The sequence below is a fragment of the Canis lupus genome, chromosome 14 (genome assembly GCF_003254725.2).
Source record: "Canis lupus dingo isolate Sandy chromosome 14, ASM325472v2, whole genome shotgun sequence".
Classification (NCBI taxonomy): domain Eukaryota; kingdom Metazoa; phylum Chordata; class Mammalia; order Carnivora; family Canidae; genus Canis; species Canis lupus.
The window spans coordinates 27,440,877-27,459,063 of NC_064256.1; the positions used below are offsets into that span (position 1 = coordinate 27,440,877).

The 18,187-nt window shown below is 36.1% G+C and overlaps 1 long non-coding RNA gene across 2 annotated transcripts in view; it reads left to right on the plus strand.

Moving 5' to 3' along the window:
- LOC112674831 (uncharacterized) overlaps positions 1-16,422 on the plus strand; it is a 79,458-nt gene extending 63,036 nt beyond the window's left edge. Inside the window, exons 5-7 of one of the 2 annotated variants that reach the window (XR_003145601.3) lie at positions 11,517-11,602; positions 13,810-13,950; positions 15,466-16,422. This is a non-coding gene — a long non-coding RNA (uncharacterized LOC112674831). Of the gene's footprint in view, positions 1-11,516; positions 11,603-13,809; positions 14,047-15,465 lie in introns of those variants that run through there. The other variant, XR_007402026.1, reaches the window with a different exon arrangement.
- The last annotated feature ends 1,765 nt before the right edge of the window (positions 16,423-18,187 follow it).

Consider the following 18,187-nt stretch of genomic DNA (forward strand, 5'->3'; position numbering starts at 1 on the left):
CTGCCAGTACATTCTACATTGTGTGACTATCAACTTTGTTTTAAAGCAAATACTACAAATTAATTTTACAGATACTAATCAACTATTTCCCCCACCAAATCCTTAGAATCACTGAATATTTGAGTGAACCTTATAATGGTTCATGGAAGCAAAATGACAAATTCTTCAATCATCCCACTGGAAATTTCCCTAAAGAACTGGCTAAATAGTTATAAAATAATTCCAGTTAGTCTCTAAATTGTTTCATTTATCTAATTAAAAATGCATGTATGAACCAAAAAGCTCTCATGGTTTATAACTGTGTGGCTACCAGTCTCTCAGAAGTATATTCAACACTACTGTTTTTTATGCCTCAACAAAATTCTTTTCCTGTCTTATTAGATTAAATCTCTAAAAATTCACTGAAAGTCATGTCAATACTTTATTTATTTATTTATTTATTTATTTATTTATTTATGAAAGAGAGAGCACAAGCAGAGGGGAAGGGCAGAGGGAAAAACAGACTCCCTGCTTGAGTGGGGAGCCTGATGCAGGGCTTGATCCCAGTACCCCAGTATCATGACCTGAGCCTAAGGCAGAGGCTTAACTGATGAAGCCACCCAGGTACCCCCTCACTCTTATTTTCAATGGGTGAAGGAAAGGAGAGAAACAACATTTCTTTTATCATAAATTTTATTTAAGAAGTTAAGCATCTAGTTTATTTATTTTAATCTCTTCTATAGTATACTTTATTAACAGGATAGGGGATTTCATTTCCCTTTGTCTAAAGTCGGAAATACTAGTTCATGTTATCCTGCTATATTTCCTAAGTAGGGTTTCAGTTTGCTAATGCTGCACACAATTTCTGTTTCTGGTTTTGTTTATTTTTTTTATTTTTTATTTTATTTTATTTTTTTTGTGTGTATGTGTGTTTTAATCTGCCTTTGAATTGAGGATACTGAACAAGAAATTATACTGGGTTTCACTGAAATTATTAGATCATTGAAATTTTCAGAAATACTAACTTGAAATATAAGAACCAAATACACATTAGTTACCAAAGGGAAACTTTTCTCTAAAGCATAATAAGGCAAACTCTTATCCATAACTAGTTTAGAGTATAAACATTTGTACATTTGCCTGTGTGTGTATGAACTCGAAGCAGACCTCTAATATTTCAATAGAAAGAAAACACTCTACATAGGAGTGTATATGAGTGATCTTGATACCAGAGGAGCAATGACAATAAGGCTTTGCTTCAGTATATTTGCAGTTAACGTAGTGTGAAAAATGGCTTGGTGGTACTTAAAACCATATTGTAGATAAAATGAGGGTCCTGAAAAAGTATAATTTAGTAGGGCAAAGGAGCTACTGCAAGCATCTAGGAGAAAAGTAGTTTGAGGAATTTGGAGGAGTTTACTTTTATTATCTTATTTTGGAAGAGAAGTAGACCCATACAGGAAGACATTACAGGCACATCTCATTTTATTATGTTCTGCTTTATTGTGCATCACAGATACTGCATTTTTTAGAATCTGAGGACTTCAAGAGCTCAGTGGAGGAAGTAACTGCAGATGTAGTAGAAATAGCAAGAGAACTAGAATTAGAAGTGAAGCCCGAACATGGGACTGAACTGCTGGAATCTCATGATAAAACTTGAATGGAGGAGGAGTTACTTGTTATGAATGAGCAAAGAGAGTGATTTCTTAAGATGAAATGTACTCCTGGTGAAGATGCTGTGAAAATTTTTGAAATGACAACAAAGTATTTAGAATAGTATATGAACTTACTTGATAGAGCAGCAGTTGGGCTTGAAAGAATTGACTCCAATCTTGAAAGAAGTTCCACTCTGGGTAAAATGTTATTAAACAGCATCACATGCTACAGAGAAATTGTTTGTGAAAGGAAGACTCTATGGATTGGCAAACTTCATTGTTGTCTTATTTTAAGAAATTGCCATAGCTACCCCAGCCTTCGGCTACCACCACACTGATCAGTTATTGACCATCAGCATCCGGTCAAGACCTGGTCCACCAGCAAAAAGGTTGTGATTTAGTGAAAGCTCAATTGATGGCTCACATTTTTTAGCAATAAAGTATCCTTTAATTAAGGTATACACATAGTTTCTTTTATTTTTATTTATTTATTTTTAAATATTTTATTTATTTATTCATGAGAGACACAGAGAGAGAGAGAGGCAGAAACATAGGCAGAGGGAGAAGCGGGGTCCCTGTGGGGAGCCCAATGGAGGACTTGATCCCAGTACCTCAGGATCATGCCCTGAGTGGAAGGCAGATGCTCAACCACTGAGCCACCCAGGCATCCCCACATTGTTTCTTTTAGACATAATGTTATTGTATACTTACTAGACTACACTATAGTGTAAACATAACTTTTTTTTAATTTATTTTTTATTGGTGTTCAATTTGCCAACATATAGAATAACACCCAGTCCTCATCCCATCAAGTGCCCCCCTCAGTGCCCATCACCCCAGTCACCCCCACCCCCCGCCCACCTCCCTTTCTACCACCACTTGTTCGTAAACATAACTTTTATATGCAGTACAAAAACAAAAAAAATCATTTGACTTGCTTTATTGCAGTATTCTGGAACTGAACCCATAGTATGTCTGAGGTATGCCTGTGTTAAAGAGAAGAGTTGACTCTTCAAAGAATTAAATTTCATAAAGAAGAGAGGGACGTAGGACAATGTTCCAGGCTGGGAGTTCTAAAGAGATGTAAGGGCCATTTGCATTGCCTAAAACTTGACTGAAGATATTTTCATTATAATTGAGAAAATTTTATAATGGTCTGGAAAGTTGGATAATGTATTTGTGTTAATTTTTTTTCTTAGAAGTGCTAATGGTGGTATGGTTATGTGGGAAAACATTTTCATTTTGGAAAGACATTCTGAGGCATTTAGAAGTAAAATGTCAGGATGTGTGTCACCTATTTTCAAGTGGTTTAGCAAAAGGGAAGTATGTCTTCATGTCTATATAGAAAGATGGAGCAGCTGTGACAGTGTGCACATCCTTGAATGCAAGTGAGCGATATATGCTTGTTTGTCTTACTCCCTCAATTTTGACTGGGTTTGAAAATTTTAAAATGTAAAAATCCAACTAAATAAATAATACCACAGTTCACAAACAAGTGAACAACAAAGAATAGATGTCAAGGAAGATAGTATAGTGAGCTCACATATTTAAAATTGCTTTTTCTTGTGACCACATTATAATGAGAATGAGGAAACATAAAGGGATATAAACTCACACAAATGAGATGAATATAAGGAATACATCTGCATAGTACTTATATCTAGAGATTTCTGGAATCTGGGAAAGGGTGTATTTGAGGATGTATAATGGGGAAAGTCACACCTAGAATAGTGAAAGGGCTACAGGTGAAGAAAGGCCAATGATCAACAAATTCTATTATATACTCAGCTCTTCATTAGTTATGTGGTGAAATAATTAAATATAGACAGAAAATCACGAATCACTACATAGTTGATAAACACTTGCTTGTAAAATGAAAGTCCAAGCGAAACAAATTTTAAAAATTACTTTGGAGTACAAGAAAATTTATAAAACAGAAGATTAAAAGCAAATAAGTAATGAAAAAACAAATTACAAATCCCCAAATTCTAGTACGTATTCTTAGAGTCAAGGAGGATTGTATCCATAAAAAAAGGACAGAATGCAAGGAAAAGAAACAAGAATAAGAGCCCTTAAAAGTTAAAAACTTAATTGCCAAGTATAGTAATATTAATGTTGAAGGATAAATCAATGAAATTATGCAGAAAGCATAACAAAAACACTGAAAGAACACATGAAAAAAAATTTAAAAATAGGGAATAAACCCGAGGAGACCATCATGTAAATAATTGTTCTCCTAGAAAAAGAAAACAGATGGGAGAACACTATCAAAGAGATACTAATATTACTACTAATGGTAATCATACTGATAATATTACAACTAATATTAACAATAGTAATACTTTGTTACTTTACTTAACTGTATTAAACAACTAAATCCTCATATCAGATAAATTATAAATCATTCCCAGTGGCCTGAAGCCAGGGCAGTAGTATAACACAGGGGGCTATGCTCCCAACCATTAGTGAAGAACTAATTCGGGTTCAAGTTGATAAGACCCACTGAGTACTTAGGTTAGTTGTTGAAAACAGTCCAACAAGAAGACAGAGAAATAGAAAAGTTCACAAATGAGAAAAAGTAGCAAACTTAAATGTTTCTGAAGAGGAAAAAGAAAATCAACAATAGTTGGTTAAAAGAGGAAAAATAGACAGGTATACTTCTCAACACTAACCCTAATATTAGAAAACAATTCAAAGTTCTGAGGAAAGAAAATCTAAAAAAAAATTCTATACTTAGTCAAATTTTTATTTTAAAATTTTTATTTTTTACTAAGTGAATTTTTAAAACATAACTAAGGGAAAATAAAAATATTTTTAGGTACCCAAAGACTGCAGTATTTATCCCTTCTTAGGACATATCATTAGAATGTATTCCAGCAATATTAGGGTATAATATATCTGACAAAGGACTACATCTAACAAGATTTGAGGGCAGCCCCCATGGCCAAGCAGTTTAGTGCCACCTTCAGCCTGGGGTGTGATCCTGGAGACCCGGGATCGAGTCCCACGTCAGGCTCCCTGCATGGAGCCTGCTTCTCCCTCTGCCTGTGTCTTTGCCTCTCTCTCTGTGTCTGTCATGAATAAATAAATAAAATCTTAAAAAAAAAAGTTGACTAATTGTTAGAACTCAATAATAAGGCAAGCAACCCAATTAAAAACAAGCACAAAATATTTAAAAAGGTACTTCACAAAAAGAGATTTTTAAATGACCAGTGAACACTGAAAAGATTTTAAATATCATGAGGGAAATGCAAAATAAAATCACTATACCTCGATTAGCATAGCTAAAATTAAAAGGATGATAATGCTAAGTTTTGGCAAGGTGTTGAAACAATTAGAACTCTCATATTTACCAATTGGATTATAAAGTGGTACAACTACTTTGGAAAATAGTTTGTCAACTTTGAACAAAAAGCATACAACCCAACAAGGCCAGTTCTAGATTTTTAAGATTTAAGATAAATAAGAACCAATGTCCATGTAAAGATTTGTACCTGGATGTTCATTGCAACATATTCAAAATCATCCCAAAGTGGAAATGTTAATAGCAAAATAAATAAACAAGTTGTGATATAACCATACAATGGAGCAAACTACAGTACTGATACAGTAACCATGTGGTTAAATCTCAAAAACATTCTAAGGGAAAGAATCCAGACACAAAACACATACTGCATAACTCCATTTATATGAAATTATAGGAAAGGAAGCTCTAATCTATAGTAAAAGAAAAGTATTCTCTGGTTCAGGGTGGGAGATTGAATGCAGATGTACATAAACAATTTTAATTTAATTAATTAATTAATTAATTAATTTTAAAAAATTAAAAATTAACACAATTTTTCTGTGTGTTAGAAATCTTAATATTAATATTGCTTTTGTCAGCAGAAATCGGAGTGATATAATTGGAAGGTAGAAAGAAACAAGGAATGATTCTTTTCTAGAGCCTTCAGTGGGAGGATGGCCCTGCCAACACTTAGATTTTAGACTTCTAGTCTTCACAGAGAGACTGAATGAATTTGTTATTTTCAGCCACCTAGTTTGTGCTAATTTGTTATAGCAGCTCTGGAAAACTAACACAGTAATCATATTAAAAAAATAGCTCTGGATATAACCAGAAGAAAAACCAAAACCAGTTAAAAGTTGTTGCCTTTGTGGAGAGGGTTTGTGAGGGGGTGAGAAAAGAGATTTCTCTTGCTTTTAAATTTTTTTAATGAAATTATTTATATTTGATTTAACACATGTATTACTGAGTTAGATATTTTTTAAAAATATTTTATTTATTTATTTGAGAGAGAGAGAGAGAGCATGAGTGGGGTGAGGAGCAGAGGGAGAAGCAGGCTGCCTGCTGAGCAAGGAGCCTGAGGTGGGGGCTTGATGAGGGACTTGATCCTAGGACCCTGGGATCATAATCTGTCCTGAAACCAGATGCTTAACCAACTGAACCAGGCTTAACCAGGTGCCCCTGAGTTAGCTTTTTTTTTTTTTTTTTGAATGAAACATTTTTAAAAGAGTAATTAAGTTGAAAATATCCCAGGGTCAAATATAAGTGAGCAGATGATTAGGTAGGGAGTTTAGATGGCTGAAAATAGGGCTGATTCAATTGGAACATACAAATTTGAACTATTAATAGGACTAAGTATCCCAAGGGGCACAATGGGTCTACTAAAAGATTCAATAACTAACTCAAATTACTCTAATTTATCTTAAGACTCACTTGTTTTGCAATAATAAAAAAAGAACTTTGACTTCAAAGTATGTGACTCAGTGTATGGTGTGCATATGTCTTCTCTCTGAGGGATAAATGAGAGGCCAAAGAGGATTTTCTTTTTCCATGACTCAGACCCTTTATGGAGGAAAAAGAAAGAATTAGAGATAAGAACAGGGTGCCTTGCTTTTGAGGATATACAGGGGGAATCATCCCAGTTAATGCTCTTGATGCCTTTGCTGGCTCCAATAAGTCTTGTAGAGACTGCAGCCTCCATTCCATGTATTTCCTCATTTGTTTTGCTCCATCTCAAGATTTTCCAATGGTCTCAAAACTAACAAGCCCAAGTCAGTTTCACAATGCTTTACTTTAAACAGGAAGTACATAACTGGCTTACTTCTCTCCTCTCCTCCTTTCTATATGTGTGTCTATATGTCTGTCTGTCTGTCTAGCTAGCTAGCAATACCTGGGTATTACCAGAGACCCTGATTCAATAGGTGTGAGATGGGGACTGAAACTTTTTAAAAAGAATGTATTAAAAAAAAACCCCACCTACTCTAGGTTTATAAGAGAAAAACTGATACTTCAGCTCTAGTTCTAAACCATAATAAGTGACCACAGAAGAGATTTTAATTCCATTCTAGTCTACCCGTCCTGCTACTCCATGCAACAGTATTGTTTCAATTCTCCTAACTTTGGAAAATCAGCCAATCTCCAAACTCACTTTTCTTAAATGTGATATAAACTGGGTTCTTTGCTTAGAGAGACTGTGTCCTACCAACACAGTTGCCCCTTAGCAAGTAAGAAATTCAAGTTTATATTAGATATCAGAGGGGTGGTCTCTTCCTCGACACTTGTCAAATGATTCTTAAAGTTTTATTTCTATGAAGGTTTAATTTTTCTTGTTTCCTCTCCCATCATGAAATACAGCTCAAAATCATTTTGCCAAAACAGTAACCAGACCTGAATCCATCTTCCTATCCTGATTCTAATTTAATGGACTTGACACTGCAATGTGGGCTGCCTGACTGGCTGGTCTCTGCACCTGCCACTGTAGATGGCAAAGCTCTCATTGAGAGAAACAGAAACAATATTCATAGGTCAGTTGAGGTTTAATGAAAGCAATAAAAATAATCCTCAGAGTGGATAGTAGATGGAGTTATCCTCTGGAATAATTCTATAAAGCTATCACAATTACAAGGTATTTAAAGTTAAGAACTGTGATACAAAATTCAAAAGGTTTATTGAAGACAATGTTCTACACTTAAAGCATAACTGAAAATTGTGCATTACATAGTAAATAGAGGGGAAAAGTGTTCTTAAAAACATATGGAGAAATTGAATTTCATCAAAATGAAATCTCTGGTTCTGTGAAATCCTCTTTTCATTTAAGAAAATGGAAAGTCAAGCCACAGATAGAGAGAAAATACATATATGACAAAAGATTTGTATCTAGAATATATAAATTGCTTTAAAGTTCTCTCTCTCTCTCTTGCTTTCTCTAACTTCAACCATCCACTTAGAAAATGGGCAAAAGATAGATACATATGTTTCACCAGAGAGGTTATAAAGATGGCAAATAAACACATGAAAAGATGTTAATCATCAGCCATTAGAGAAATGCATTTTAAAACCAACATACAATACCACCACATACCTACCAGAATAACAAATAGTGGCAATGCCAAGTGCTGGAGCAGAGTAACAGGATCACTCACACATCACTCATACAAGGCGTATCAATGACATGGACACTCTGGAAATAACCTGGCAATTCTTTAAACTAAGTAATGGACTTACAATACAGCCATTCATTGTGTCCGTGGGTATATATCTCAGAGAAATGAAACTTATTTCACAGAGAGAGAGAGATTTTACCTAAGTGTTCTTGGCAGCTATAATAGCCAACCATTGGAAGTTAACTAAATGCCCCTCAATAGGTAAATGGTTGAACATCCATACCATGGAATACTAATCAGCAATAAAAAAGAAGTGGACTATTGATATGCACAATAATTTGCATGAACCTCAAAGAAATTATTCTAAGTGAGAAAAGGTAATCTCAGAAGGTTACATACTATATTTATAGTAACATTTATATGTTACTTCTATTTATATAACATTTGTTAAATGACATAAAAAGGGAGACCAGCTTAGTAGTTGCCATGGGTTAGGGATGGGGGTGGCTGTGGCTATAGAGGGGTAGCACATGGGAGTTATGTGATGATAGCACCATTTTATATTTTGACTGTAGTGATGGAAACATGAATCTATATATGATAAAATTTCATAGAACTAAACACACACATGCACACAAAGGAATGCATGTATAACTAGTAAAATCTGAAAAAGGCCTATAGTTTGTCCCAATATCAATTACCTGGTTTTCATATTGTACTGAGGTTATATAAGATGTTAATATTGGGGTAGGCTGGGTGAAGGGTGCACGGAATCTTCCTGTACCTTTTTTTCTTTTGCAACTTCCTGTAATTGTATAATTATTTCAAAATAAGAAGTGAAAAATATTAGTGATATATGGTTCAAAGTCTGAAAAGTTATAATTCTTGAAGTGAATTAAGCCATGTTTAAAATGTGTTCACATCAGGCAGCTTGATGATTCAATAGTTTAAAAAATAATTTATTACCTTATTACCTCTGTCAAGTAATATAACTTCCCCCCAAAATAGAAGAAAGAGTTCAACTGGTAGAGATCTTATGATATAAGTCAAATGTTTTAGAAAAATTATTTTTTTTAAATGCACAATCCAATGTAAGAGTATATCTATCTATCATCTCCCTCTCTCTCTATCATCTATCTATCTATCATCTGTTTTTTATCTATCCAAAACTTGATAACATCTGTTAATTTAGACAGGTTCATTACCAGATATTTTCTTGGGAAGTATTATTCTTTATTATGAATTATATCTTTGCAAGTTTTAAAATTTATATATTTTATTTTTGTGTGTATTTTATCCCAATTTAGTTTTCTAAAAGGTTTTTCAAAAATATAGTTACTGAAATCTAAAAAGCAGGGAGCAAAAAAAAAATAAATAAAAATAAAAAAAAATAAATAAAAAGCAGGGAGCCACTGTCATACTGCCCTAGAGTATGTAAAATATGATTTTCTATTAAAATATTTGATTAACTTCTTCTCAGAAATTCATCTGTTATTATGAACAGGGAACAGCTGTGTTTACATTTTATTTTTATGCACACAAAATTTTGTTGAAAGAAAGGATAATAATGCTGGTTTCTGTCACACAGAGAATGTGTTGAAATGACACATATTTGTATTTTTCCTAATGTTCTTGGTTAGAATTTCTAAATGCCTGGCTTTTCTTGGCTAAATTGGAATTGGCTTGAAAAAGTCCATGTTGGCTGATTTTCCAGCACTGTCTTGAGTTTCACTATGGCAAATGGAATTGATTTCTATTCCACAATTAAAATGTCACAGTTCAGAAATTGATTAAAAAGGGAACACAGGCATGTCCCAAGGAATTCCTGAAAACCTAGTTTTCATGGTTTTTATTTTTTCCAAAGTGAGATAGATTTTTATGTCTAAATGTGAAATTAGGTTTCCTATTTATGAAAAAAAAAGACTTCTCATTCTGAAAATATGAGGGTGTCATACATTTACTGTGACTATCCACTTATCTTCCATAGGAATTTTACAGTCCTAGGGTTTTGCATACTTTAGAAGATCTGATCATCATCATCATATCTCCTACGCGAAAGTATCAGTAATCACCCTAATGACAGCTTCTAACTTAAAAGTTTTCCCTGTGATCCACTCACCAGAAGCTGTGACATGACTTCTGGTTCTTCTCAGAGAATGCTGATTACCACAGGCCATCAAACCCACTGATAAACTCATATATCCTTTTGTCCCTCTTTAATGGATTTTCTCTTCTGATTTTTCTGTCTGTGATAAACTTGTAGCTTAACCACTATATTTAAAACATACCTAGTCATCTTAAACAGAGAGCAAGAATTATTTAGATGATGTACTAAAATTACTAAATTTACCTTTCAGTGTTAATATGCTAGGTAACATGCAGATTGACCTATTTACGGGTGCCTCTGGCCTAGAAAACAACTTCTAGCTTAAAGCTTAAAGATATCTCATAACTTTTAATTGTGTTTTCTACTCACATATAATGAGCTTTCTTACTATTTTGTGTTCTGGAGGTGACAGATATATGATTATGGATTTGCTACAGGAGTACTTATATTTTTTCACACAGATAAGCTGCATGGCCAAGATACCTTCGTATATACCACTCAATGTATGTAAGAACCAGGTTCATTTAGTTGGAAAGTATAGTTACCTGGCTTTGACATATTCTTGGAATTTATTAATGGCTTCATTCCAGGCCTTCAAAGTAGTTTTGTGGTCTTGGTAAATGTATGCCATAGACTTAGCAGCAGCAGCAGCAGCAGCATCTATTCCTGGGCTATAAGGATAGGCCATGAGCTAAAGGAACAGAATCCTTTTCACTGACAAATCTAGAGACTTCATCACTTTCCATCAATGCTTGCTAAAATATGATGCTTGTATCTGAGTGGCACAGAATATAGAACATATGGTACTTGCACCCCAATGTCGCGTGGGTAAGTTTTTTTAAATAGTTGTATATTTACATTAGTGTGTATTACAATACAGCTAAATTTTAAACTCATGATTTCACATCCATATTGTTTAAGGTGATTAAGGGAAATGTGTACTTACTTAAAGAAAACATTATGTGAAATAAAATATATAAGATAGGGCAGCCCTGGTGGCCCAGAAGTTTGGCGCCATCTTCGGCCTGGAGCGTGATCCTGGGGACCTGAGATCGAGTCCCATGATGGGCTCCCTGCATGGAGCCTGCTTCTCCCTCTGACTGTGTGTCTCTCTCTGTGCCTCTCATGAATAAATAAATAAAATTATATATCATAAAATGATATATAATGCTATGTGAAGGTGCCAAAAATTGTGAAGTATTTTTTGAGTGTATACGTTTTGTGAAATGGTGTTTAAGGGGTGGAGAACAGTGTAGTACTAGAACCAAGCAAGGGCCCGAGAAAACAGGAAATGTAGTAGCATTTATTATTATAGACAGGTGTTTGCTAAATCCCATCTAAACTTTTTTCAAACCTATAACGTAGGGACTGTTACCCATAATTTGTAGGTGACAAAAACCTCAACTATGTGGTGGAACAAGAATTCAAACACAGGCCTCCCTGCTTCTGGTGCCCATAAACTTTTATCTTCAAGGTAAGAGAAAATAATGCACAAGGCCAAATAGACATTTAGGCAGGTGTGCTTCTGGTCTGCCACTGACTAAATGGGCTCCTAATAAATTGTTGCTTGTTATTTTCCATTTGTAATGGACACAAAGATTGACCAAGTTATACTTTGTTTTGCAAATGCCACAGCTAATACCTTTAATTTGAGTAGAGCTTTTCAAGTAAAAGATAAAGGCAATTACTGTATTACTATTATTTTTAAGTTAATTTAGCTCATTGATTCACCAGATCAAATTATCTACAGAAAACAAAATAGATGTTTATGGGTAATGTCATTCTAGCTTTGTGCTACTATTTGAAGTACCTAGTTTTCTTTTGAAAAACAATATTGTTCTTTGAACTTAATTATGAGACTTGTATTGGGGGAGGCTCAGCTTAATAACAGCTAATCATAAGAACCTGGTAATAAGTAGAAATCCAGATGAGGAAAAGCGGTATCAATTTAAAAGACAACTCTTTTAAGAAGGGCTAGTTCAAAGTGAATCTTCCTTACCTCCCTCAGAAATGAGTCATATGTTTCTAGCACAAATGAAAGTCTTCATTGTCAAGATATTCCTTATACACAATAGGTGGCAACGAGAGTGAGCTGTTCTTCCTTTTTTTCTCTCAGGCCTCCAACACACACTTCACACAGCCACACACTTCCACATGCATCACTCACATACACACACAGCTCTAGAGGCCACATATATCCCTCATGGCACACAAATGCACACACCAGTCCACATGTACCCATACATTCTCATGCACACCACACATATACACACTCACACCACCACCATCCACACATACATGGCCACACAGTCATGCCTTAGAAAGGTGGAAATGAGGGCAATAACATTGCCTATTGAGATTTAAAATATTTCAGCCACACTTAAAATTTCAAAGTTGAGACTTACTACTTGCCTTAAAGCCCTGTTTCCAAAATGTAGCAAAGTGTCACCAGGGGCACTTACCAAAAATACAATCTGGGCCCTGCCACAAATTCTGAAAAGAATTCGAGGGAGGGGCCTAAAAATCTCTGTGTTATAAATGCCTACCCACCCCCCCAAGATTTTGTTTATTTGAGAGAAAGAGAGAGATAGCAACAAAGAGCACTAGTTGGGAGGAGAGGGAGAAGCAGACTCCCCACTGAGCAGGGAGCCCCCCCAACCCCTAACCGGGGCTCCATCCCAGGACCACCTGAGCCAAAGGCAGGTATTTAACCAATTGGGCCATCCAGGTGCCCCTATGCCTCCCTTTTGAAAGGATGGCTCCCTCCATAGACTTTTTAACTTGAGTCAGGCAGGGTTTGATTTACCTGAGGCTGGCAAAGCTTTTGTTGGGGACCTACATCTGCCAGGCTCCTCTGAAGGCCCTTGGTATTCTCTGGGCAGGCATGAGGAGGCACTAACGTCTGGCCCAACTTCCCAGTGAGGGGGCCCTTGTAAGCTGGGGGGATTGGGTTCAGTCCTGGGGCCAAGGACGGAGCCCCTGCAGCCAGCAGTATCTCTGCTTTGCTGCACCAACAGTGGCACCTGGCCTGTGTGGCTCTGAGAACCTCCTAGCACTAAGTTAGCTCCAAGAAAAAGATCTAGAGCAGAAGCCAAACTGTGGTTTGGAGGCTTCCCTGAACCAGATTCATGGCTGCCTTGTCTGCTTCCTCCTTGCAGGGCTGCAGGGGCAGGGGCAGTTGATGTTCCTGTTGGAGCCCTGGCAGCAGCAGGGGGCCTTGTGGGCCTGCATGATCAAAGGGCTCGGGTTTTCTTACCACTCGCTCCCCCAACCCCCATTGGTTCTGTAATGCCTGAGCAAGAAACAGGGTGGGAAATACAGATGTGCCATCACAGTAACAACTTGAGAAACTAAAATAAACTTTGAAACCTCTATGATAAAAAGCAAATTTTGTTACGCTGGGCTAGAGGAAAGACTGAATATCTTTCTATTCTCTTTGTAGAAAATGATCTTGCAGAATTATAGTTGCATGCAGGAGGGGTCAAAAATACAGGGAGAATATTAAATGGTGAATTAGGCAGTTAGTTAATATTAATACAAATATCTGATTTTTGTAGATTTAGTGTTGATTTTGGCATTTACCAGCTTCCTAAATTTGTGAATGTTTGTGATTTCTTTTGTCATTCTAAATAAGTCATCACTTTTATGCCTAATTTTATATTCTTTTTCCCCTCCCACCAGGGATCACCAAAATATAAACTCCAGTACCAACCAAACTTGAGTCTATCCATGGAATCGTAGAAAAAGAATAATCACATAATTGCTGCCAGATTCCATCAAAGAGCTCTTTATTCAGGGAAGATGCTGCCTTGCCCAGCTTATGTGAGTTTCCCTGTGACTTCTCAGAAATATCATTTGTGTAGAATGAAGTCTGTGTCTGCCCATTAGAATAAGATTCCATTAAATAACTAAATCATATTCCACGTTCATCCAGCTACTTCCTGATGATTTGGCTTTCCTGATAGTTTTCTAAGAAAAGAGAATCTGTTGGTCAGTTTAGTGGAGTGTCATTGGTTGACACTTGCTGTATATTAATTAGGTGGTTTATTTATCAGTCTATTGTGACCTTTGTTAGTGTGCCTATGTGTTCTTGGGAGTAAGCCATCTTGGACCATAAAATTGAATTTCTAAGCTCGAAAGGCTATTGCAGGGCAGATCTTGAACTGAGGCGTCTATAGCAGGGGAAACACCATCTTATAAAGAACCTATTTGCACCTAGAAGAATGTGCAGAATATGCCATTCCATGTTCCTATAGACACTTTAAATTTTCTTTGTGCACTGCACCCATTTCCTTTAAATCTTTGTATTTTATGAAAGTGGAGAGCCCTTTTGTCAAGGACGTTATTTCACAACTCAGAATGTAACTTTAAAATGCAAGTCAATTCTTATTTTTTTCTTTTGTTCTTTTCCAGAACTTTGAAAGGTATTAGTCTTTACAGTTTTCATATCATGTGTAGGTACTATCCCATTGAAATATATTGCTTTAGCACAGGTCACAGGCAAATAATATTTCCCCTCCTCAGGTTAGGAAAATGTTTCAAGAAAATTCAATGTAGTCTGAAAATATGCACTTTTTTATTTCAAACAGTACATAAACTTGTACTGTGGTTTTTAGAAAGTGTCCTGTACTTGTCCTTTTTTAAAGTTTATTTGTTAAATTCAGTCGTTCTGGGGCCTAGAAGATGTAAGACACTTCCTAGGTATTTTCTAATTGGAGCTACTTCTAGCATCAAGAGAGAATGGACTCCTTGGGCCTTGTGATTGAGTGCAAATGTTGCTCTGTTTCACAGATGGGAAAGATATGAGAAAAAAATTGTCCAGCATCTTAAGAATCTTTGTCTTCTCTGTCTAATTCCACTATGTACACAATATTCTTCCTCACGCTCCACCATTCATGCCATTCACCTGAATGGGCCCTTTTAGCAACCAAACCACACTTCCAAATCAGGGAACTAGGACACCAGGTTAAAATGAAAAATTGTTAGGAAGCAAGGATTACTGTTTTATTGTTCTTCTCATTAGATAATTTGGAGATAGGTCCTAAGATAGATTTACAGTTCAAAATTCCAGAGATTTGGCTGCATGGATTCCATCAAAGCACCAAAGATGATTGGTTTCTTAGGAATTATTTTTTAAGATGATGATTTATTCTGACAGCTCTTTCTCTGAATTTTATTTCACATCTGTTTATGAGAGATAGTGATGACTGTTATTCTAGAGATGCTAAAGTTTCATGTTTAAACTCTTTAGTTTGCCAAACTAAGTATAATTGCTACTTCACTTGGAATAAAATTCTAAAAATCCTAGGCTTCCTCCAAATTTAATCTCTCTCGTAGATGCTGTGGTGTGCTACCCAGATGCCTCCTTCATGAACAAAGTACTCACTGTGCCAGCTGCTGAAGGCTCACATTTGAGTACCCCTCGGGACATTGCCCTCAGTTGAAGGAGCTACTTCAGCTAGGTTTACAAACTCTCACCAGAGGTAGACCATGTCCAGTGAGTGGTGGAGGCAGGGGAGTGGGAAGATAGAAGCTCAGCCGTATTGCTTCATCCAGGACAACCCTGAAAGGCTGTTCCACTTTCGTAACAGTATGTGGGAACTGGTGAAGCTTCTATTGCCCTGAAGTCCATCTTCTGCTCCATCCTGCTTCTCTCACTCCCTTATAGAGAATTTGTCCCCAGAGCATTCCCCGGTAAGATGACACAAATTTCTCCTTCTTAGTCTTTTCTTCAGGGACTCTCACCTAAAACAATCATATCCCCCATTATCTTTTACTTTGAAATATGAGTTGTCGATTTAATTAATAGGTTTGAGCTTCTGATTTTCATTTAGTTTTTAGTGGTAGTGTCAGCAAAATAATATGTCCCATTCACAATCAGTAGTCATATAACTGCTAATCTGAAATCTATTTACATAATCCATTAGGTTTAAAATATATACTTAAAGATACAAATGCATTCATGGCTACTAGGATCATTAATGACTAATAAAAATGCTACAAGGGGGTGCCTGGGTGGCTCACTTGGTTGAGCATCTGCTTTTGGCTCAGGTCATGATCCTGAGGTCCTGGGATTGAGCCCCACATCAGGTCCCCTGCTCAGTGGGAAGCCCGCTTCTCCCTCTCCCTTTGCGACTCCCAGCCACTTGTGTGTGCATATGTGTGCACGCTCTCTTTCTCTCTCTCATAAATAAATAAAATATTAAAATATAATTGTACAAGCAACCAACTTGCCTGATGGCCTGTTTAATTTCTTTCATAGTCCATTTAGAAATTCTAGTTTCAGCCTTAGGATACGAGGAGAAATTTAACTCAAGAGACATTATATTTTAGTGGTCCCATCCTCCCAAAACAGTAAAAGTACCTTCTGTGAAAACATCACCTGGTTGGTGATAGCTTTGGGAGTTGTCAGATGTCCAATATCTTTGTGAGGAGTTACGTGATTAAAATACAATCTATGATTTTTCCCTAAGTTTGAATGAAGGAGATCATGAGATAAGTAATATTTCTATGGTCATATAGATAAAAATCCAGGTTGCTTCTGCTTCATAGGCTAAGAAAACATCTGCAAACAGAGTATTCAGCTATCTCCATATCTTCACATGGGTCACTCAGTTCCTAGCCAATTTCCTGTTACCTCTCTTACATCTAAAGAATATATGAAAAATTAAAAAAATAAAGAATATATGGGTTCTCCCTCCCAACACAATGTTGTTAATAAAAGTGAGAATAATGGCATTTCTCTTTAGGCAAATCGCACGTATTGTCAAAACCTGCTATTGCTTATCTCAATTTGTGAAAATCATTAAGTGGTCCTTTATATAGTGACAGTTGATAAATTTGGTAAATCTAACCTTCTTTTGACTTATGAGACTAGAGACCAGGAATAAAGGCTTATGTAACTCAATTCTGAGGGCAAAAACCAATGTTTAGTTCAACTTAGGGGCCAGTCACTTACAAATTTTGGCAAAAAACCAATTTTTCCTTATTTCAGAAGTATGTTCTTTTTTTTTTTTTTAAGATTTTATTTATTTATTCATGAAAGACACAGAGAGAGAGAGAGAGAGAGGCAGAGGCACAGGCAGAGGGAGAAACAGGCTCCATGCAGGGAGTCCGATGTGGGACTCGATCCCAGGACTCCAGGATCACACCCTGGGTCAAAGGCAGGTGCTAAACCGCTGAGCCACCCAGGAATCCCCTCAAAAGTATATTCTTAAGGAAGGAGTAGTAGATCTTTTAAGTTATGACTTTGTATTGTGAAAAATTATAGTTAATTTATCAACAATATATTGGTAGAATTTTTGTGGAATATTTAAATACAGAAGAAAAAGTTCAAATAATATAAAATATATCTAATCCCAAGAATAAATCTCTCTTGGTTGTGGTGAAAGATCTTTTAAAATATGTTGTTGGATTTGGTTTACCAATATTTTGTTGGAGATTTTTGCATCTATATTCATCAGAGATATTGGCCTGTAGTTCTCTTTTTTTTGTGGTGTCTATCTGGTTTTGGTATCAGGGCAATTCTGGCCTCATAGAATAAATTTGGAAGTTTTCCTTCCTTTTCCATTTTTTGCAATGGTTTGAGAAGATATTAACTCTTCTTTAGATGTTTGGTAGAATTCATGTGGGAAGACATCCGGTCCTGGACTTGTTTATTGAAAGTTTTTTGATTACTGATTCATTTTTTTTCAAAGATTTTATTTATTTATTTGAGAGAGAGAGAGAGCTTGAGCGACAGGGGAGGAACAGAGGGAGAGACAGAAACAGGCTCCCCGCTGATCAGAGAGCCCAATGCGGGACTCGTCCCAGGACCCTGAGATCATGACCTGAACCAAAGGCAGAGACATAAGGGACTGAGCCACCCAGGTGCCCTGAGCCTACAAAGTACTTTAAAAATTCAATTTTCTTTAGTTTTGTATGACCATGAGGATATGTCTTTTTATCCAAAGAAATGTCATGAAGTTACTAAAATACACAATCATCATTACATCCAAAGCACTAACACGTCAAAGTAACTGAAATTCTTTAGTGCTTCCCCTTCCCCTGTTTTTCTCAC